We start from the raw sequence: 13646 nt of genomic DNA on the forward strand, positions 1-13646 counted from the left end.
CCATCTGAATAATATTTTTCAGATAATGATTATAATGATTTGAGATTATTAATCCTAGTGAGTTTGACAAATAATTTTTTTAATTTTTTAAAAGCTCAATTTAATCAATCCAACCTTATAAGTGCACGAAATTTATCTATGGAAGTATCAACATATATGATTGTTTTGGAAATTATTAGATTGTGTTTACACAGCTATCTGCATCATGCTTGCTCAGATAATGAAACAGAAAAAAAGTATTCTCATTTGGTTATGTAATTATGGTAAGGATATCTTCAATTATTGATTACTAAAAAAAACTGTTTTATATGACTAAAAATGAAACTGAAAAAAAAATAGCTAATATTTTCAACAACTGAATAAATCCTAAAAATGAATATAGGCTTCAAATAGGAGTTTGGGATCTAAATTCTTCAAGGCCCAGCTTGGAACTTGAAAAATATTAGGAAAAGAATGAAGAAAAATATTAAAGAATCCACAATTTCATGTTTTTGGTTATCAAGGAAACGGAGAAAAAAAATGAAAAATATATTAAATTCATGAATAAATTTTTTAATTGTATTTCATGTTAAAGAAATGTACAATGGAAAATGATTTTCCTTTTCTTTCCTTTTTTCCAAATAAAATCGTTGATCCATTGGACCCCCGAATGGTAGCAATTGGTAAATTGATTGTCCCTTTCATGGCACTCCTAGATAGCCACAGTCTCAAAAACAAATAATTTTAAAAAAAAATTTAGAACAATTTTAAAATGAAAGCAAGAGACAATGGGAATGTAGCAGCAGGCCCCTTGGTGGATAAACTCTTGTAGGCACAGCAAATGCTTGGCCCCAAGAAGCTATATATATGGGATTCCTTTAACTTCAAACACACCATGACATGCAAATTAATGCACGAGTTACATAAGAAGATGACTCAACTTGCAGTTTTCCGGTGTTTGGTATTCTCCCTATGCCTTCTGCGCATTACCTTTAGTGCTGATGCTAACAGTTAGGTTGGCAACCTTCAGAAATTGATCATGTCAAGAAGGTCACAAAACCCGCCTCTTGCAGCTTCTTGGGCATGACTAGATGCAACTGAGGAGCACTCGCTAGTGTTCGTCGAAAGGCAAGATGCATTGATGGAAGCCAATAGGATCTATAAGCTACCGGGGCAACCACAAGGCGTCAACTTTAATCAATTCTCTGGCTATGTCACAGTTGATCCTAAGGCTGGAAAAGCTCTCTTCTATTATTTTGTTGTGTCCCCAAAGAACTCTTCCACTAACCCTGTAACGTCCCTTAATAAAATACAACATAATACATCAAATGGTTGACCCGAACCCATGGGTAATGGGGACACCTGTCATACACAGCGAAAAACCTACGCAACAATAAGCATAAAAATCCAAACAATCCATCCATAAAACATAATACCAGAGCTTTTATAACATTATGATACTGCACTACTATACATCCTCATATACATCAAAATATCTCTAGGGTCAAACATAAAAATAATTCCAACCCTAGTACCAAAATCTTACCCTCCTCACGGGGTAATTTCACTAACTCAACGGCGGCCCTGACCAGCCGGTCTCTCAGGGGCTCCTGAAAAATTTAATAATGTTGGGGGGTGAGACACTTCTCAGTAAGGAAAGATAAACTAAATACAGCTGTGTGGCAACATGAATATTTAGAGTACTTATACATGTATAATACATTTCATAACTCTGGAAATAATCATAATATCATACTATATAATCATGTACTTTCATATTCGTTAATAAATCAAAACATACATAAACATCTGTTATAGCTCGTAATACTGAAAATCAACCGAGGATGAACAGCTAGTTAATGTCATGTATTACCCCCCATGACGGGTTGTGCAGCCCGAAGGCGGGACCCGACAATGGCTGGCCAACCACTGCTGAATCAACTATGTCTGTAAGTACGATGGGCTCGCCGCACCCTGGTTTGGACTACCAGGTGGACGTCTACACTCTACTGAAAGCCACATCGACTGTCCATCTCTCATCCCCTCGTGGGACGGTAACACTAATAAGGCCTCGTGCCAAAATCAACCCATAGCTACGGTACCGAGCTCCTGGTCTGAACTAAACTAACATCCTAATTGTGAAAACATATAATACATGATCATACGTAACATCATTACAGCCTCGTGCTGAAAACATAGATACGGCCTCGCGCCCAAATCATACATATGGCCTCACGCCGAAATCATAGTAAATATGGCCTCGCGCCAATAATATAAATATGGCCTCGTGCCGATAACATAAAATACGGCCTCGTGCCGATAACATACATATAGCCTCGTGCCAAAATCATAGTAAATACGGCCTTGCGCCGATAACATAAGTATGGCCTCGCGCCAAAATTGTTTCATTTATATACATTCTGAAAATACATCGTTCATCATACAATCGTCAAAATCATCACAATATAACTCATCATTTCATAATACCTGAAAATGTGTTTTACTCATAAAAGCTTTCATATCTTATCTCATTTCACATAAAATAATATTCATGCCACACATGTTCTATTAAAAGTCGTACCAAAATCATGATTTTCTAGCATCTCATACATGCATATACCTTTTACTCATAATAGCAATATTTTCCAAACATACGTTTCATATATGATAAACAAATATAACATAGGCTTTTCTGAAAATAAATGTGCTCATAAATAATAATAACTTGCATGGAAAACATCTGCTTTAGTTTATTCCCTTACTTGGCTACTGAAAAAACCCCTAAAATTTCCTAGCCTAACCCCTGTAGGATTTCCTACTCAACACCCTGAAACTCAAAACCCCTAGTACTAAACGTCAGTATTTTCATACGTACATCAATTTCTATAACTACCATAAAGTCTAATTTGGTTTAAAAATCCTTACCTCAACTTTGGGATGATTTCCAACTTCTTTTTTCTGACGACCCACCTTGGCAAACTTGTAGGGAACTTCGCTAAGAACGTCGTGGTAGCCTCAGATCTTTGATCCGGCGTAAAACTAACCCACAATCGAAGAGAGAGAGTGAGAGAGCCGAAGAGGAGAGAGAGAGGTTTCTTAAAAATGAAGTTTTCCCCAGATTTTTCATACTTATAGACAGCAGAATTCGTCGACAAGCCCGATCTTCTTCGACTAGTTCTTCACAAATTTCGTCGATGAGACCCTATATTCGTCGACGAAATTCAGGCTGCCTTAGAACTCCTCTCGGTATTTTCTCGTCAACGAACCCCTGTGTTCGTCGACAAGCTTGGCAGTTTCCTTCTTTATTTTTGTTTCCATTCCCCTTCCTTTATTATTTAAATTCCATTTAAAAATTCGAGTCGTTACAAACCCTATGGTCCTGTGGCTCAATGGAGGTAATTATAAGCCAAAGCGGCCGAAACACATTTGAGTAGCATCTTCACTCTTCTTCTACCATATTTCAACCACTAAATTAATGTTCCTTAAATTGGAAAAAACACTAGTATCTCATATGTTGAAATCCTCACAAACTTAATCTGTATGTCATCTAGTCAAATTGGAGAGAGAAAGAGAGAGGATACTGCTTGTCTAAAGTAAAATATGACACAACAATGTATTCAGTGTGATCATCTAATAATAATCCAAATAATGCTTGGTTTTTCAACCTTGTTATCAATCGTTTCTTCCAATCTCACAAAAAACAGTAGTACTTGTCAGTGTTACTTTTCTAGCTTTAACCAATTTGTAGCCCTTTTGTTTCCACATTTTCGAGTTTTCTTTACATTTGCAAAGGTCCTTGATTGAATTATGTTGAGCATTGACAGGGCCAGGATGCTCTTCTTTTGGTTACGGGGCCATGATGGAACTAGGACCCTTCAGAGTCAATAGTGATGGCAAAACACTTTTCAGAAACAACTATTCATGGATCAATGATATGCAGACTCGTTTCCCCTCCTTGTTCATTTTCTTTCTTTTCTTCTCTTATCCATAAAAGCAATAAACTCAACTATATGCATATGACAGTGGCCAATGTGATCTTCTTGGAATCTCCAACCGGTGTGGGGTTTTCCTATTCAAAAACAACCTCTGATTAGCAACCAACCGGGGATAAGAGCACCGCCAAAGATGCCTATAATTTTCTTATCAACTGGTTCGAGCGGTTTCCACAATACAAATCCAGAGACTTCTTCATAGTGAGGGAGAGCTACGCTGGCCACTATGTACCTCAACTCGCATACACCATTCTTCTCAACAACAAGAATGCAATCATAAATCTCAAAGCATAGCTGTAAGTTTTCAAAATTATAATTTTCTACTCTTGTGTGCATTTTCTAGCACTTATAATTAATCAATGTATGGAATTTTACCTCATTTGTATTTTTTGATTCTTTCTTTCCCTTCCAACAACTGGTGATGAGTGTTTCAGATAGGGAATGCATGGATTGATGATGCTACAAATACAATGGGGATGTTTGATTATTCATGGACACATGCCTTGAACTATGATGAAACCAACAAAGGCATCCATTCTTTCTGTGGCTTTGGGAGTGTAAGTTCATCAGCCCAATGTGACAGCTTTCAAGAGAAGGCATTATTTATGGAAATGGGTGATATTGATTTTGATAACATTTATGCCCCGATCTGCTTTAGGGCTTCATTCAAAAAGGATTAACTAGTTCTGTAAATCTTTTTCTATTTATCAAATTCTTCTTTTAGATACTTAACTGTCCTTGTGCCTTTTGTCCTCACACAATGATACATAATTTGATATAAAATACAAATCAATAAACTTAAACACAAATAAAAATACAAATATTAACACGATTCAAAAATTGACTGAGACATGGATATCTCGCTTTTTTTAAGGAAATTTAAGCTCTCTGCGGTTTTTGGCTTAGCCCACGAACCCATACAACCGAACTCCTCAATACTTGTCTCCCTCAGGATACAACAACCTGATTTGCACCGCATAACTCTCTCCAATTCTACACAAATTGAGGAGTCCAAAGCTCTACAAAAAAAAAAAATACATTTTCTTGCTCGTCAAACTCTCTAGATTTGAAAGAAGGGTGACATGAGCATGATGTGAAGAAATTGGTGTATGGTGCCAATACCTTAAGAGTCTATTTATAAACATAAAATGACCTTACATTCTCCATGCACCTAATAAATAAAAAACATATATATTAAATAGGTATACACCCAGATTTAAGTTACACTCACATAATTAATCTTATAAATTTATGAAATACATGAATGAATGACCTAATTAAATGTAGGTACATAACCCAATCTAAGGTACAAGCTCTTTTCAAAGATAATTAATAAAATAATAATATTAAAATATACCAACACACAAGCTTTCTAACTTCATAAAAAATACAGTAAAAATTGATTTTTCAATTTCATATTGTTGTTTCTTTTAAGCAGATTTGCAATTTCCATACGTGTTTAGAAAACTATATCAAATCTTATTTGAATATCCCTGAAGTGCAAGCTGCTCTTCATGCAAATCCAACAAGTTAGAGTGCTTTGAGGTACTTTTTCTTTATTTAAATTTTGAAACGATGATGTCCAAGGTCTTTTGGGTTCCCGACTAGGTACTAATTAATAGTAGTGGTTACAAGTACTAATTAGCTGCAATTGTTCATGTAAACAATTCATTTAGTCTTTGTTTGGAACTTGAATTTTTTTTTTTCTTCAAAAATGGGAGAGAAAATTATGAAAAAATCTACTTTTAAAATTTGAACATAGAGCAAAATAAGAGAGAAAATAAAAATATATAGTACATCAATGAACAATTTTTGTCCTACCTATCATTAACCTTTGATTTTTCTTAGTGATTAATTATGTTTGATTAAATTTTCATTCCTAAAAATATTTTAGAGAGAGAGCAAATACAATACCAATTTGATTTTTTTTTTTTCATTTTCTTTTCCTTGTTTTTCTAAACAAAAAAAAAAAAAATTTCTTTAACACAAACAAAACCTTAAAAAAGACTCTTGAGCATATATCTTTCATTGTGTTCTTATATCATGCAATGAATGTTCATGCAGAGATTTTAACTGGAATGATAGCCCAAGTACCATCTTGCCCATCATCAAGGATCTCATGAGGTTTATATATACATACTGTGCCCTCAGCCACAATAATCAAATATCATTAGCAGATTGATTTGAATTAAATACAGTACTAATTTGTTTTTTGTTTTATTAAAACTCATATAATTGCAAATCTAAGACTTGAACTTTATGATCTTAAAATTATTGTTTAATTATAATTGATTTCATGAAGAAAGTCATTTAAAAATTAACAGAGATAATTGAACCCTGTGCAGTGGGGATACTGGTGCTCGCGTGCTAATTACCTCAACCAGGTACTCCATAAACAGCCTAAAACTCTCCATTGTTTCTCCTTGGCATCCACGGTACACCAACAAAGAGGTAATGTTTATTAAATATCAATCATTGAGGTTTTGGTTTGCTCTAACTCGTTTGCTTATTGGTGCTTTGCTTGCTTAAAATTAAATATTTGTCAAAAAGTAATATGACATTAATGCGTGTCAAGTGATGTAAAATTACTTTAGATGAGCTTGATTTTTTTTTTTCCTTTTACTTAATAAAATCTTAACATGCAAAGCATCAACACAATGCACAAATGTATGGTAGAGGAGTTAAGACTTTGATTTGCCCTCTTTCGTCATTAGAGTTTCTGCTTTGAGTTTTCTTTCTGATAAGAACTACAATGAAAGTTCATTACAAGCTCCCATATTATTGCACTAGCTAATACTAGTTTGTTTTGGAATTCAGGTGGGCGGTTATGTGGTGCAATACTAAGGATTAACATTAGCTACAGTAAGAGGAGCTGGACACCTAGTTCCAACCCACCAACCACAGAGAGCACTGACCATGATCTCATCATTACTTTGAGGAAACCTTCCTCCTTCCTCACCATGACATGAAAGATTATAGAATAGATGGCCAATCCCTCTACTAGCCATACACCTATTTTCGGGATGCTACCATGTGGTAGTGAGGCCTACTTTTTTACTTATTCAGTTTATGAAAAGTTAAAAAGTCAAATTTGTCACCACATTGTAAGCATGCACCTGAAAACTTATCATGAGAAACGTCTGTTTATTTTATAATTTCCCTATGACACCCCACCCTAATGATATATGCAAAGAGCATATGTAATACTAATAAAAAAACTTAATAAGATTTGAAGAAAACATCTATTGCAAATTTTTTGTTATTCCATTTATAATCTGCATGTAACATCTTTTCCTCCTTTTTTTTTTTTTTGAAAGATATAATATGCAACACCTTCAGAGATTAGTATAACTCTTGCTTACACCTTTGGTACACAGGAATTGTGTACCAAAGGAATGTAATCAAATTTATTACTTGATTTCTTCTTGTTCTCCTCAAATCTTCATCCCTCTCCATTCCTACTTTTTCCATTTCACAAATGAAAACATGAGATTTGTTCAATGAGGATTTTGTTGTGCTGGGCACTCCACGTGTGCCAAACACCAATAATACAACTATTGTTATTGAATATATAATTAAAAACTAAAGTAATGTAGAAACTAATAATAAAATACAACAATAAAGAATAACACAAGAATTTACAAGGTTCAGTACAAAATTACCTACGTCCTCGAGCAGTATCGATGACTAATCCACTACTTCTAGAAAAATTACTACTTGGGCAAATTTCAAATTTCCAATAGTGATTAAAAATACCCTAGAGTACAAATGCTATTTGTAACTCTACAAATTTGAGGTGTGATTACAAATGGTGAGGGAAGCTTTTTATATAACTTCAACTTAAAGTTTAATAAACATTTTCCACCAATGTAGGACAAAAACAAACAAATCTCCACCTTGACGATAAATTCTAACAAAATTTTTAGGCACCAACACTCTCTGGAGTTCTACATCATCGGTGCCTCCTAAAAAATATTCAGACTTGTAGGATATTGATCAAGTCTAAGCAATGTTTGAACTTGATTGTTGTCATGATCTTAGTCAACATATCTGCGGGATTCTCAGCTATAGAAATCTTGTGAAGAAGTATTTGGCCTTTATCAATTATATCCCGCATAAAGTGAAAACAAGCATCAACTTCCTCTCATTTTGTCTCTGCATATTTCCATGTCAAGTATCTTCTTTGATTCACCAAGATCTTTCATCTCAAACTCTTGATTTAACTGAATATCCCTTTGTTGATTTCTTCCCTGTTCTTTAAAGCTTGACATATCATCAACATATAAGAGTAAATATATAAAAGATCAATTTTGTAGTCTGCGAAAATAAACGCAATGATCATGTTTATTTCTAATGTACTCGTGACCAATCATAAACTAACGAAATCATTTGTACCACTTTCTTAGAGACTGTTTTAAACCATACAATAATTTTCTCAGTTTGCATACCAATTTTCATTTTCAGCAACCTATCCATCTAGTTGAGTCATGTAGATTTCCTTTTCCAAATCACTATGTAAAAATGTGGTTTTTACATTAAGCTTAACTAGTTCAAGATCAAATTGTGCTACCAAAACAAACAAAATTCGAATGAAAGAATGTTTAACAATTGGAGAAAATACCTCATCATAATCAATATGTTCCTCTTGTGCGTAGGCCTTAGCTACCAATCTAGCTTTGAAGTGAACATTATTTTCATATGGAAATCCTTCTTTCTTTACATAAACTCCTTTGCAACCAATTTCTTTCTTACCCTTGGGCAATTGGGCTAACTCTCAAGTTTGATTCTTATGAAGAGACTGCATTTCTTCATTCATCACTTTTTTCTATTTGTCTAATTCAGAGTTCCTCACTGCTTCTTTGAAAGTGTAAGGAACATTATTATCTACAAATGGAAGCGCATATGCCACCATGTCAGTATACCGAGCAGGTTTTCAAATTTCTCTTCTTGGTCATTGAGAAACAATTGATTCTTATTATAATAAAGATTCTTGGATTGAAATGTCCTTTTCTTGTACAATGTTCCCCACTGTAACTGGAGAGTTACATCATGTAGCCTCATTTCTCACTAGGTTTCCCAAAATTGTCTCAATCTCCACCTGTTGTTGAGCACTACTAGTATTTTCTTCAACTAGTGACTCCTTACATATTGTTTTCTTTATCATCGCAAATTCATCAAAAGTGACATCCCTACTTAGAATAATATTTTTCGTCTTTAGACACCAAAAACGGTATCTTTTGACTCCTACACTAATCCCCAAGAATATTACTTTCTTGACTTTAGGATCCAACTTAGATTCTTTAACTTGATAATAAGCAACAATACCAATTACATGTAAAGAATCATAATCATTAATAGGTTCTCCAAACCATACCTTATAGGGTGTTTTTCCCCCAATAACAAATGATGGTAGGTGGTTAATGAGATGACATGCATATCTAATAGCCTTTGCCCAAAACCTTTTGTCCAACCCAGCATTAGACAACATACATTGAACTTTCTCTAGAAAATTAAGTCCAATTCATGCGCTCTACCACTCCATTATGATGTGGCGTATTTCTAACTACAAAGTGTTGAGCAATACGTTCATCTTGATATACTTTCACAAAAGAACACACGTATATTCACCACAATTATCTGATCTAAGCTATTTGATCTTTCTGCCAGTTTGATTTTCAACCTGAAAACTTAGGTGTACTCCCAAGAGAGGGGGTGAATTAGGTTGTTAAATTTTTCTTTGAAATCCCTTTGTTTTCCAAGTTCCTTTAGTTCAGAGTTAACCCCCTTTTCAATTAGAGTTAATTTGCAATCACACTCTTCAAACACAATAACTTCACAAGTACAGTTGATATTTAATCCAAACAATGAAGTTAGTTTGATATCACAAAAATAGCAAATTCAACCAAGCTTCCAAAATTAAAATATCAATATCAAATAAGTATCTTGATTTTAAGTATGTAACTAACCAATATATTAATGAGCTTTGGTATTAATCAATCAATGTACTACCTTGTGGTTTCCTCAATAATATTGATTAATCAACGTACTCCCTTACGATTTTTGAAATTCCCAAAAGCAAATTAATATCCAACAATTCAAATAAGCATCCACGTAGTTTATATGTACTGTAATTTAAAGAATATAGGGAAGAGAGTGACACCATGATTTTTACAAGGTTTAACTATACCCACCTACGTCCTCGCCTTAGGTACACCACCCAAGGATTCACTATACCACTCCTTTAACTAGGCAGAGCAAACCTTTTACACACTCCTTCAAATAAGATAGAGCCCTCCTCTCTAAAAGATACCACACACTTAACTCACTCCTTCAACTAGGGTGGAGTCCCCTCTCCAAGCGACACCCCACGCTCTGTACAACGATTCAACAATCCTGAACCGTTAAAAAATCAAGAAACAAATTGGTGTACAAAGACACTCATCAAGATCAGATTAGTACAATTGAAAACAATATATTTGTAAGAACCTGAACCGTGATAGGTGGGTTTAATTAAAATAAGAGAGGGGCAAATTGGAAACTTAGCAGGCTTCGCCGATGAAGCCAGATTTCGTCGATGAAGTCCATGTATGGCTCATTGACGAAATTTAGAAGCTTATAGACGAAAAGAAGTTGAGAGATTTTGGGAAACTAGTAATATCAGGATTCGTCAATGAATCCATCATCTCGTCAACAAGCTGACTATATGGCCTCGTCAACGAGGATGCCATTCTTCAATGAGGGTGGTCGGGTCAAAGGAGTTATAAATATCTTTTTCATTACTTCTCAATTAAGAAATCAAATATTCTCTCTCTATCTCTCTAGAAACTCTCCCTACTCTCCATCTCTCTAGATTTGTTTGCTATTCATCGTCTGATTTGACGATCTGAAGTTACCACAAGGATCATGAAAAGATTCTCTATAAGTTCTACGGATCAGATTTTCGGTTCGGCCATTTTCGAGTTTTAGCTCAAAATCGAGGTAAGGCTCGGTTTTCAATTCTGATCTAGTAGTTTTGTAGAGAACGGTGTTGTGAGTATTTTATGTGCTGGGATTTGTAGGTTTTGGAACTTGGTTCGCTGTTTAGGGGCCTTAGAGTTCGAGATTTGTCATTTGGGGAAAGGTATAGGGAATTAGTTTATATCGGTTATTTTTTATATCGGACTCAATAGAACTATGGTTCATGGTCCTGTGTGTGTTTTGGCTACTCATTTGGGAGAATCTAATGGGAAAAACTATAGGTTTTTCATGATTACATATTTAGGAAAAAAGGGGGGCGACGTGCTGCATCCCTGGTTTTGTTGAAAACCGAATGTGTATGTTGATTTATACTGTGTTATAGGGATGGTCGTGCCTTGACTTGTTTTTTCTATATGTGTTTGGAAAACCATGATTTTAGATTACAAAATGGGTGTGGTTTGTTTGATTATATGAGCATGCATGTCTGTGTGATTGGTTGAAATGCTAGTAGGAACGTGGTTCCGAATTTGTTCCAGGTATTGAGAGTGTTCGGCTCTATATCCAAGGGCGTTTGAAATCGCTGGCCATAGGTTGGCAAAGTGTTCGGCTCTATATCCGATGGTGTAAGCCTATCTCGGCTGATCACCAAAGGGTGTGGATCCACCAGTATAGCACCGGTACCATGCCATAGGAGTCAGGGACTAGCCATGTGCCTGTGGCACCATGTTCGCAGGTTCTCTACGAGGCAACACCATATATCATGGGCCGACTTCGGGCCAAAGGGTGTGATGACACCGGGATTGTTGATCATGTGTGTGTACGTGTATGCACTGTTGTGAAATTAGTACTGGAACTGCATTTAACTGCGTGTATATTGTATCATGATAACACTCAAATGCCATACACCGATATAACCTGTATTCTTGCTTACTAAGAGGTGTCTCACTCCTACTATACGTACATATTTTGTAATTCCTTCAAGTAACTGGAACTGGCGTCTTTGTATTGGGAGAAGAGTGGCCGGTGTACTACAGGTAGTGCTTGGGTAAGTGCTAGAACTTGTGTTTTGTGGGTTGCTGTTTTGAGATATGTTGGGCACCCAGTTGTACGTTGTATGATAGAGCCTTGTTTTTGCTCTTGTATAGACTCTGGTATGGTACCATGTTTATATAGAATGACATTTTTTCATTGAGTATATTTTGTTGTGTTTGGAAGTGTATAGGGTGCCTGGGAACCCCACGGGGTCGGACCCTCATCCTTTGTACTGTATCTTTACATGTGTTGTTGGATATAGGGACAGGTTAGGTTACATTTTCACCCCTGGGTCCTATTTTTGGGTTCGGGGCGTGACAGCTTGTTATTAGAGCTATCCAGGTTGTTAGGTCTTGTAGACTTTATTTGGCTTAGCTGTGAGTACATACGAGAGTATAGGATGTTGGATCTGGGTTGAGTTGGTTAAGGGTTGTTCCGTTGCTAGATTGGGACTTATCGAAGATATTCTGTGTTTTTCCTGGGATGATGATTCCAATAAAAGCAGGGCAGACCATTGATGACTTTCTTGTCAATGTGATAGGACAGACCTGGAACTAGCAGGGAATAGTTAACATGATTGGGGATAGATAATTGTGTTAACTATACGTCTGCACGTGTTGTAGGGATACTGATAGATTCCTATTGTGTTGTAGAATGGAGCCCAAGGATAATGACTTGGGAAGTGGCTCCAAGGAGACTGCGAGTGATGAGTCTCCTTCTGTGCCTCAAGGTTTGACGAGGCAGGTTTTTTAGGAGATCGGGCGGAGTATGAGGAGACAGAAATGCTCTCCTGTTGCTACGAGGTGTACCATTGATAGGTTCACACGCATGCATCCTCCTATGTTCTCTAGAGGACCAGACCCAAAGATAGCAGAGGATTCAATGGAAAAGAATAAGAGGATCTTGCAGGTCCTGCACTGCATGGACAGGCAACGAGTCCTTTATGCTACCTTCCAGCTATCTGGGGAGGCGGGTCGATGGTGGACTACGGTGAGTCTGCTAGAGAAGCAGAGAGCCGGTCCTGAGGAGATGTCATGGAGCCATTTCAAGGAGGTGTTCTTTGATAAATACTTCCCAACTTCTGTAAGTGATGCGAAGGTGAATAAGTTTTCTGCTCTAACTCAGGGGAGTATGTTGGTGTAGGGGTATGCGACTCGGTACATAAAGTTGTCTCATTTTGTGCCGTATTTGATCTCGACCGAGTATGAGAAGACTCAGAATTTTGAGAAGGGCTTGAGGAAGGATATCTGCAGAATAGTGGGTATGCTTCAAATCCGCGAGTTTTTGGTGTTCGTGGATAAAGCCACGGTGATTGAGACTGGTATCCGAGAGGATGAGGTGGATCAGGAATTGAGGAAGAGGACAGTACCTTCTGGTTCTCAGTCAAGATCTTGTTAGGGGTCATGGAAAAAGAGGAACAAGGGCTTGAGTTACCGTTAGAATACCGAACACTAGAGTTCTCAGGGGAGCCAGACTAGTGGACGTTGTACTAGAGGCCAAAAATGGCACGAGGGCAAGTTCCAGTCATTTGGGGGTAACTACTACAACTGTGGCCAGTCAGGTCACATGCTTTGGGATTGTCGTGCACCAAAGCGAGATGTGCCTGCATCCAGTGTGAATCGGGGAAGCAATCAGATACCTCGGGGAACCATTCAGGAGAATACAGCTCCGCCAGAGTATTTTCTC

General features: G+C 36.5%; 1 pseudogene; it reads left to right on the forward strand.

The window, feature by feature from the left end:
- Positions 1 to 910: 910 nt before the first annotated feature.
- LOC131148353 (serine carboxypeptidase 1-like) lies at positions 911 to 4651 on the forward strand (annotated as a pseudogene).
- Positions 4652 to 13646: the final 8995 nt, after the last annotated feature.

This window comes from Malania oleifera, chromosome 2 (assembly GCF_029873635.1).
Source record: "Malania oleifera isolate guangnan ecotype guangnan chromosome 2, ASM2987363v1, whole genome shotgun sequence".
NCBI classification, from domain to species: domain Eukaryota; kingdom Viridiplantae; phylum Streptophyta; class Magnoliopsida; order Santalales; family Ximeniaceae; genus Malania; species Malania oleifera.